Source organism: Capsicum annuum, chromosome 4, assembly GCF_002878395.1.
Source record: "Capsicum annuum cultivar UCD-10X-F1 chromosome 4, UCD10Xv1.1, whole genome shotgun sequence".
NCBI classification, from domain to species: Eukaryota; Viridiplantae; Streptophyta; class Magnoliopsida; order Solanales; family Solanaceae; genus Capsicum; species Capsicum annuum.
In genome coordinates, this window is record NC_061114.1 from 124,914,199 (window position 1) to 124,924,236 (window position 10,038).

The window sequence follows — 10,038 nt, forward strand, 5'->3', positions numbered from 1 at the left end:
ATTACCAAACTTAAACAAGAATTCATATATAAATAGAGCATATCAATAAACAAGGCCAATATCCTATATCCATAAGTCATATCACTAAATCATAGCAATAACCCACCGAATTTTACCTAAAATTAGCACTAACTCTAAACTACCAAACTAGCATAATCAATAAGTATTCAATCTCCTTAAAGTTTCAAAATAATAATTAACAAGGATATATCATTTGTAAATAAGTCCACAAAAGTACAAAAGTGTAAGACACCGCAAAATTTCAATGATATTATTTTGACCCTCCCGAATGTGTAATGTCAATTTTTGACTTGAATTATGATTAGGGGTGTTAAAAGTGTGTTTTAGGTAATTTTTGGGATTCTTCAGAAGGGCTTTGGGATAATTTTAGGACTTTGAGGCAGTAAGCCTCCATGATAGTTAGTACCACGCTACTTAGCCTTCATAATAAGGGTGTGGCATAGAGGCTAAGCTCCACGATAGCAGCGTGCCAAGGTGCTATGTAAATTTTTCCCCGTTTTTGTTTTTTCACTTAGGGTGAGGGACTTTAGTTTTTTTTACCCTTGGCACAATTTTTAAACACAAAATCAACTCTTTTCCTTCAGTTTTCTAAGATCCAACTCTACTATTCTCTTCTATATTTTCCAACCCAAGAAGCTCAAGGATTTTTAAAAAAAAAACATTACTATGGGCTCAAAACATTGAATTGTCTTAAATTTTATGTATATTTAAGGCATGTTTCTCATCCTTAACTTTAATTCTATATTTGGTCATTGGTTTACTCATTATTCACGTGATTTTATTTGATGGGTTTGAAATTAAATTGAGGGATTTTGATGGTTATTACTTGAATTATTTTTTCATGATTTAAATGTGTTTTTTATATGTTAATTGATGGTTTTTAGGGTTGAATGGTTGCATTGTTATGAGTATTAGAATGGGGAACATGGTTCTTACCTATTTAATGGATTTTTTGTCTTAGTAATGGCATTAACCTCAACCCACCTGTATGACTTTGGTTTTGAATATGGAATTTTCATGCTTTAACTTACTTTTTGAACATTGCATTACATTAAAGGATAATGGATAGTAAAAATAGTTTTGGGATACCCTTGGTGGAAATGTTTTGGATTTTTAAATGGAATTTGGGATTCCCATTGTTAAATAGATTGGATTGGCATAATTAGATTAACTTGCAAGCATATTTTTATGACGATACCAAGTTGGTAAATGTTTTAGTGAATGACTCCTGAGTTAATGGTTGGGTTTATGTTGATACAAGAATAAACTACTAAAAATGAAATTAAGGACTTAAAACACAAAGAACCACAAGACAAGGAAAACAACACAAAGAAGAAAGGAGATGAAGAAGAGATGCATAAAAGTAAAGATAGGTAATGAGACCCTTACTATCACCAATGATTAGCACAAGAAAGTGTATAAAACCTTCAAACACACCTCATCAATGGTAGTTCAAACCTCACTCTTAGGTGCACTAAAGGAATTCACACTCCTCAATCACACCTTTCTTGCCAATTAATCAACACAAGTTAAATCCATCAAATGTATTAATCTCTCAAGTTTGGATGTCTTTTCCAAGACCTACACTAAGATGGCTTCTCCAGGCCTTATACTAAGTAAAGAAACTACACTAAGAGAATACTCAATTTTAATTCATCTAAGTCTATGAAAAATGGAAGCTAAAGATTTATTTATACTATTATAAGACAATGTCTAAAATACCCTTAATGAAGGGTGCTTCTTTGGAGTGTAAAAAGGGAGTCTCAGAAGACCATAATATCCCTAAATTAAGGCGCCTTTGGAGTGTATTCAAGGCTGCCTTGGAGTGTATTCAAATCTCTTCTTCATGTTTTAGAAAATACCATACCTTGGTAGAAGGCATCATGCTCTCATAAGCTCCCATATGCATTATCAAGGATTGAAAAGGCTCCAAAAGGGTCTTCAATTCGAAACTTGAACCTTTGAAAATACGTTGTACTCTTTGTGCTCTTCATGTTTGTATCATTCTCTCCATCTTGAAAGGAATTTGTCCTCAAATTCACACCTTTCAAAACCAAAGAGAGAAGAAAAGAAGCACATAATCCTCCAGGTAGGAGGGTTAGTATTAGTACCACACTCATATGATCAACCCATGGTTGCTCACACTTGACATACACCCATATATCCTTGTTATTCAACATAAAAAGCTTAACATAAAGGATACCAAATAAGTGAATAGCATCAACATTAAAATAATATTAGAATGAACCGAAACTACAACTCCCACATGCCATAAGTACATTAGGATCAAATGGAAATAGTAGACTAGGGTCTAAATTGAGAGGAGCCATTCCTTTCACTAATATATCAAGCTAAGGGGGTACATGTTTGAAATAAAACCAATAATTCTTTGTTATGATCATGAAATACCTACCACAACATCACAATGGACATGGCTAAGGCAAACATCAAGAGGTAAGGCAACTACAAAGGTCCATAAAAGCCATGTAACATTGTAACTCCAAGTGGACCAACAAATTAATGTCCTGCCCCTACATAAAACAAATCTAAGACTAGCATGGATATCATTATAAGCAAAGAGGAAGTATAGAAAGGCATCACCCAAGGTGTTATCATCTATAAGAATGCCAATTGATTAAATAGTTTTAGCACATAAGGTTGGAATCAAGTCATTTAAACACATATGACTTCCTTCTTTCAAGTTAAATATCAACTTGGAATCCACAAGTTAGGATACATTCAATTCAAGAACAAGTGTGTCAAGCAAGCATGCACATTTAGAAGCAATATCCCAAGACGATAATGACATATTTGCCCTTGAGTTTTTATGAATAATACTTTTCTTGTCATGTACACCAAGCAACAAGTTGGGTGTCCCAGCATTATCATATCCATATTTAGCACCGGGGTCAAATGGAAAGAGTGGCCTTAGACATTGATCTAGACAACACTCTTTTTCCCCATAGGCTTTGCCCAATCTAAAAGACATACTCTCTACAATAGCATACACAACATCAAAGGAAAATAGAGAGTAGAAAAGGTGTCACACAAATCAACTTCAACTATGGTTCCCTTATGCAAGTACTCACTAGTTCCAAGTTCATCACCACTAGGATGCTCAAAATAGAAAGCACACATAGAAGAAATAGATGGAATTTCTAAGAATGAACCACTTTTTATTTTAAGAGAGTAATCCCCACATAGATATAAATTACCATGAGCAGCAAAGGGATCGCACACAAAAACATGTTCACAAGAACAATCACAATTCAAGTTTCCTAAATATTCAAGCAATTCAAGTTCAACTCCACCTGATTGATCATTTTGCACACCCTCACAAGTGGTTAGCAACTCACATACCAACATAGACTCATCTTGGTTTTCACAAGGGTTAACTAGTGTGTAAATACTCTTGTAACTTGGTAATGGAACCTTATTAAAGTTATAAGTACTAGAACTAGATGGACACAAATCATTCATACGAAAAGAATTGATTTTGTCATCTAAAGGATCAACTAGTGCTTGCATATTCACAACAAGAGTTTGGTCCTTATGCAACCTAACAATACCAATAGTATCAAAAATGGAAGATTAACACACTTCTTCACTAAGAAAATTTGAAACTACACCACTTTGGCCACTACTAGCCATATCAGAACAATTCAAGTTTCTAGAGGTGTAAAAGATAGCTTTATTTCCTTGTAGATCATGAAAAGTGTTTTATTCACTTGATTTTGCCTCATGGCAGCCCTTATGATCCATATTACAAGGGAATATGTCAATGATTCCCTTTGGACTCACTTCTTCATCACTTATCCCAAAATTGGGATTTAATGCACTAAGCATTTGGCATATATCTTCAATAAAGCTATCACAATGGGCATTGATGTGATCAAACATGGCATTGAAATAATTGGCAGCCATGGTACCTAAAAGAAAGAAACAAACCTACAAAATGAACAAACAAGTTAGTTCAAATATCCTCACCAACTCTCTCACTCTCGAATCTCACCTCATACTTGGTCTCATATGTGTTGAATACTTGACAATACTTGGCAATACTTGGCAAGTGAATTGAGTGGTAAATATGTCTTTGCCCAGAGTCGATTTTTGTTTGATATGACTCAAATAAAATGACGTATGGACTTGATCCAATAAAATATTATGAATTCAAAAACAAAAAAAAGCACACAAAAATCAAAGACACGAAATAAACAAACTCTAGACTAATTATCAACCTAGTAGGAAGTTACTAGTTTGCTAATTAGTCATAGAATCAACTAAAAACCAACTAGAAACAACAAATAGAAACTTAGGAATCTATTTAAGAACTCAATTTGGTCGTTTATATAAGTGATGATGTGGCAGCTTGTAATTGGGCTTCACTTTTCAAATTTTTTATTTTCGGCCAAACACTCCTTTATGGAAGAAGAATTTCGGTTTTAGAGGGGAAAATGAAGGTTTGAAGACTTTTTTGGAGCTTCAAATGAATTCAAAATGGATTGATCCCCTCAAGTGTACTTTCAATTGTACTTGCTTATCCCCTCTTCCTTTTTGAAAGACTTAGAATATGCTAAGGAATATTCTTGTACAAACACTTGGTACACTCTCTTTCTTCTCCCTTTTTTGGGTTAAAAAAGGTACTTGAATATTCTTCTTCAACAAGATTTGAAGATGGTGGATGAACAATATGAATATTCAAGAGTTGACCACAGTTTGACCATTAGGCAAAATGAACCCCAAATTCAAATTTTCTTTTATATCTAGGTTTCATTTGACAAGAAAAGCACAAACAATAATAAATCAGCCACAAAAATGCCACACACAAGGTCTCCACCACGCGATCCCACCTCAAAAGCTTCAAACAAGTCACAACAATGGTGGATCTAGCTCAAAAATAACCAAATCTTGTTCCAAGCGTAAATCTAGACTCCCTAGGTGCTACAGAACAAGAATCTAGCACATTAAACAAACAAAAATACACAAAAACATGTAGATCTACAATTTAAAATGCTGTCCAATAACAAAAATGTGAAACACCTTTTTTTTTCTTGACTCTAGACTCTTTTTTGTGGTGATTTTTTTAGTAAGACTTAGAGTTGTGAGAATAACTATAATACATGACTCTGATACCAAATGATACAAGAATAAAATACTAAAAATGAAATTAAGGACTCAAGTCACAAAAATCAGCAACTACAAGACAAGAAAAAACAACACAAAGAAGAAAAGAGATGAAGAAGAGATGCATAAAAGTAAAGATAGGTAATGAAACCCTTACTATCACCAATGATTAGCATAAGAAAGTGTATAAAACCTTCAAACACACCTCATCAATGGTAGTTCAAACCTCACTCTTAGGTGCACTAAAGGAATTCACACTCCTCAATCACACCTTTCTTGCCAATTCATCAACACAAGTTAAATCCATCAAATGTATTAATCTCTCAAGTTTGGATGTCTTTTCCAAGACCTACACTAAGATGGCTTCTCCAGGCCCTATACTAAGTAAAGAAACTACACTAAGAGAATACTCAATTTTAATTCATCTAAGTCTATGAAAAATGGAAGCTAAAGGTCTATTTATACTATTTTAAGACAATGTCTAAAATACCCTTAATGAAGGGTGCTCCTTTGGAGTGTAAAAAGGGAGTCTCAAAAGACCATAATATCCCTAATTTGAGGAACCTTTGTAGTTTATTCAAGGCTGCCTTGGACTGTATTCAAAGCTTTTCTTCACGTTTTAAAAAATACACTCCCTTGGTTGAAGGCATCATGCTCTCATAAGCTCCCATTAGTATGAACAAGGCTTGAAAAGGATCCAAAAGGTTCTTCAATCCAAAACTTGAACCTTTGACAATACCTTGTATTTTTTGTTCTCTTCATGCTTGTATCAAATGTGCAAACTATTTTACTTTAGGATTAAAGGTATTGTGTAGTTCACCATAAAAGTGTAGTCCTAGGGGGACTACTACTGGAAACCATATTTACAGGCTTAGAGGTCTATATTATAGTATACTTGGTGCACATATTATATTTAGTATGGCTATTTCCTTGGATTTTTTTGCCTTTTTATCAGTTTCCTCATTTTATTCGTGTGGCTAACACGTACTAGGCCCTTTCAGCAAGGGGAGTTGAACCCTAATAGCCCTTGGGTTCCTTTGGGATGAAGTGAGATACACAGTTCATATTAATGTTTTTAAACTCTCATGTTCATAACCCTTATCCCTATCCAGACATCTTAAATATATAAACGTTGTACATATAGTTTTGACTAGTTTTTGGCAATGTCATTAATTTATCACTTTTCCCTAAGTTATATGCCAGTGTTAGCCCCAGTGAGTATCCATGGAAGCTGCATAATATTATGATGTAGGGTTCGAGGGATTTTAAGTTGCTCCTATAAAGCATTAGATGATTTGGTATTATGGATCTACTATGAAGTGGTGAGCCTTTATATTTTGAAAGGCCTAGTCATTTTATTTACTTTCTTTATTTCTTAGTATTTCTTTTGGATTTTTTTGTCATAGTAAGAATTTCCCAACTTACCTGAGTATTTTGGTTTTAGAGACTTTTATGGAAAGTGTTGGTATGTTTTAGTCATTTTGTTTTGACTCTTACAACTTGATTAGACTTATCTATCTATATTATATATTTTAGTTTGCTTCCACTATTTACTTTTATTATGCTTTGGAGGTTAGGCTAAGGGGGTGGTCTCTATCCCATGGTGGGATTGAGATACCAATCACAACTAGGCCTTGGTTCAGATTATGACAAGCTTGGTATCAAAGCCCAGTTTAGGGTCTTTGGGTGTCCAAAAAGTCGTGTTGAGTAAAGTCCTTTTTATGGATGTGTAGCAAGTTACACTTAGGTATTTAGGAATTTTTCCCTTTGTTGTGTTCTATTTTTGGCTATAGATTCTAGTTATCATACAACTTCTCTAACTCTTGGCTTACTCATATTTTAGATCATGCCATCTCGAAGATCTGACATTTGTAAAAACTTTTCTGGAATATCTTCCCTACCTGGGGAAATATAGAGAGAATTCTCTTTGTTTATAGAGTGAATACCCATTCTAGGATCCCTACTCTTGACTATACAACTCCATATGGGGTTCCACCAATCCTTACTTATCCTTCTCAAGATTCCCAAGCTTCTGATACTCATGCCCTAGGAACTTAAGGGGATATCTCAAATGCAGAGTTCTATCAGTTTATTCATATGTTGGCCTAATTAATAGAATCATAGTCTCATCAATATAATCATATTGGTCTTATTGTTAGTTCATCTGAGGTCACTTGGGTTGGCCAGTTTATAAGGTGGAATACCCCAACCTTTACAAGCTCTAAGGTTGAGAAGGATTCTTATGTGTTTATTAATAAGATGGAGAAAATTTTTAGGGTTATGTATGTTATTTATTTTAAGGGTGTAGATTTTGTTACTTATCAGTTGAAGAATGTGGCTTACTAATGGTATGAGGAGTGGGAAGCGATGAAGGGTGATGAGGCTGACTAGGCAGTGTGTAATAAGTTTTTAGGAGTTTTTTTTATCACTTCTTTTCTAAGAAGATAAGGGAATATACGGCTAAAGAGTTTGTGAACTTAAACTAGGAAAAGAAGAATATGAAGGATTATACCCTAAAATTTTAGTAGTTATCCCATTATGCTAGGATTTGGTATCTAATATGTGGTCTCAAATAATAAAGTTTACTTCTGGTTTTTCCCATGATTTGGTGTTAGAGTGTAAGGCTGTTATGTTGAATAATTATATGGACATTTCCAGCCTGGTGGTTTATTTACAATAGGTAGAAGGTGAGACAAAAAAGTAGGTAGAGATAGGAGAGAGGCAAAGAAGGAAGTTTAGACATTCATAGTAGGGGGCAGGCTAGTATAATTGTAGAAGATATGGTACACAGTGGACTAACAAGAAGAATTATGGAATTTCTTATTTGATAGCTAGTTCTCCATCTAAGCCTTCTAGTGATTGACATTTTTAGGATAGCATTGGTACTAAGGCACAGGGTGCCCAATCTAAGGTTAGTGGAGCTCAGTCAGTCCCGCCTTACCTTCCTTACCATTTTTGTGGGAAGCTTCATCATGGTTATTGTAAAGAAGGAAGGAACTTATGTTTTAATTGTGGGCAGCCTTGTCATCAATAACAAAATTATCCCATAGCTAAAGTTTTCCCTAGAGCTAATAAGGTTTCAATCACCACTTCTTCGGCTCTTGTACCTAAGGTCACCACTTTAGGTACCGAATTGACCAATCATCTCTATGTACTTGCTACTTGTAAGGAATTTGAGGTATCACCAAATGTTGTTATGGGTATGTTATAGCTGTTTTCCCATGATATTTATTGTTTGATTGATCCAAGTTCTACCCTATCTTATGTTGTTGTACATTTTGGTTTTTTTCCTTAAAGTATTTCTAATCCCTTTACTATTTCTACTCCTATGGGTAGTCTGTTGTGGCTAGGAAAGTCTATAAGGGTTGTTTGGAGTCCATTTTTCAAAGAGAAACATTGGTGGATTTGATAGAACTTGATATGGTGGATTTTGATATAATCTTTGGGATGGATTGGATTTATTTATGCAATGCTTCTTTGGATTGTAGGACCCAAAAGGTCAGTTTCCATTTTCCTAATGAACTTGTGATTGAATGGGAGAAAAGTTCCTTAGTACCCAAAGGGAGGTTTATTTCCTATCTTAAAGCTTAGAGAATAATTTCCAAAGGGTGTTTATATCATATAGTTTAGGTTAAGGATTCAAATTCTGAGAGTCCCTCTTTGAAATCTATCCCTGTGGTAAATGAATTTCCTAAAATATTTCTCAATGATATCCCTAGGATTTCTCTTGATAGGGAAATAGATTGGATTAATCTTCTATCGAATACTCGTCCTATTTTAATTCCTCCTTATAGGATGGCTTCGACTGAACTAAAGGAGCTAAAGAAGTAGTCAAAGGATCTTCTTGATAAGGGTTTCATCCATCCTAGTATTTGTCAATGTGGTGCTCCTGTGCTTTTCATGCAAAAGAAAGATAGGTCTCTTCGGATGTATATATAGTCAGTTAAATGAGGTTATGTTAAAAAATAAATACATTTTTTCTAGTATTGATGATCTTTTCAATCAACTTTAGGATTATAGGTGTTTCTCTAAGATAGATCATCATTCGAGTTGCCATCAGCTGAAACTTAGGGAGGTTGATATTCCCAAGACTGCTTTTCAAACCCGATAGGGCCATTATAAGTTTCTAGTCATGTCATTTTGGTTGTCTAATGCTCTGTCTTCTTTCATGGATCTCATGAATCAAGTGTTTAGGCTATTTCTATATTTGTTTGTTATAGTCTTTATTGATGACATTTGTGTGTACTAAAAAATCAAGGAGAATCATGCCAATCATCTCTAAATTATATTGCAAACCCTTAAGGACCAGAAGTTATATGGAAAATTTTTGAAGTGTGAATTTTGTCTAAGTGTTGTGACCTTTCTTAGGCATGTTTTTTCTAGTGAGTGAATCAAAGCAGATCCACAGAAATTTGAGGCAGTTAAGAAGTGTCTTAGAACCAAGACTCCAACTGTTATTAGGAGCTTCTTGGGTTTGGCTGGGTATTATATGAGATTTATATAAAGTTTCTCATCCATTGCTACTCCACTGGCTAAGTTAACTCAAAAGAAGGTTAAGTTTTTGTGATTCGATACTTATGAGGGTAGTTTTCAAAAATTGGAGGATAAGTTGACTTCTGCACTACTTTTGACCCAATCAAAGGGTATTGATATGTTTGTTCTGCATTGTGTTGCATCTCGTGTGGGACAGAGTTGTGTTTTTATGTATCTTTGTAAGGTTGTAGCCTATGCCTCCAGATAGCTTAAGGTTCATGAGAGGAATTATCTGACTTACAATTTAGATTTGGTAGCTTTAGTCTTTACTTTAAAAATCAATGCCATTATCTGTATGAGGTAAATATGGATATTTATTTAGACCAGAAGAGCTTACAGTACATGTTTACGCAGAAATAT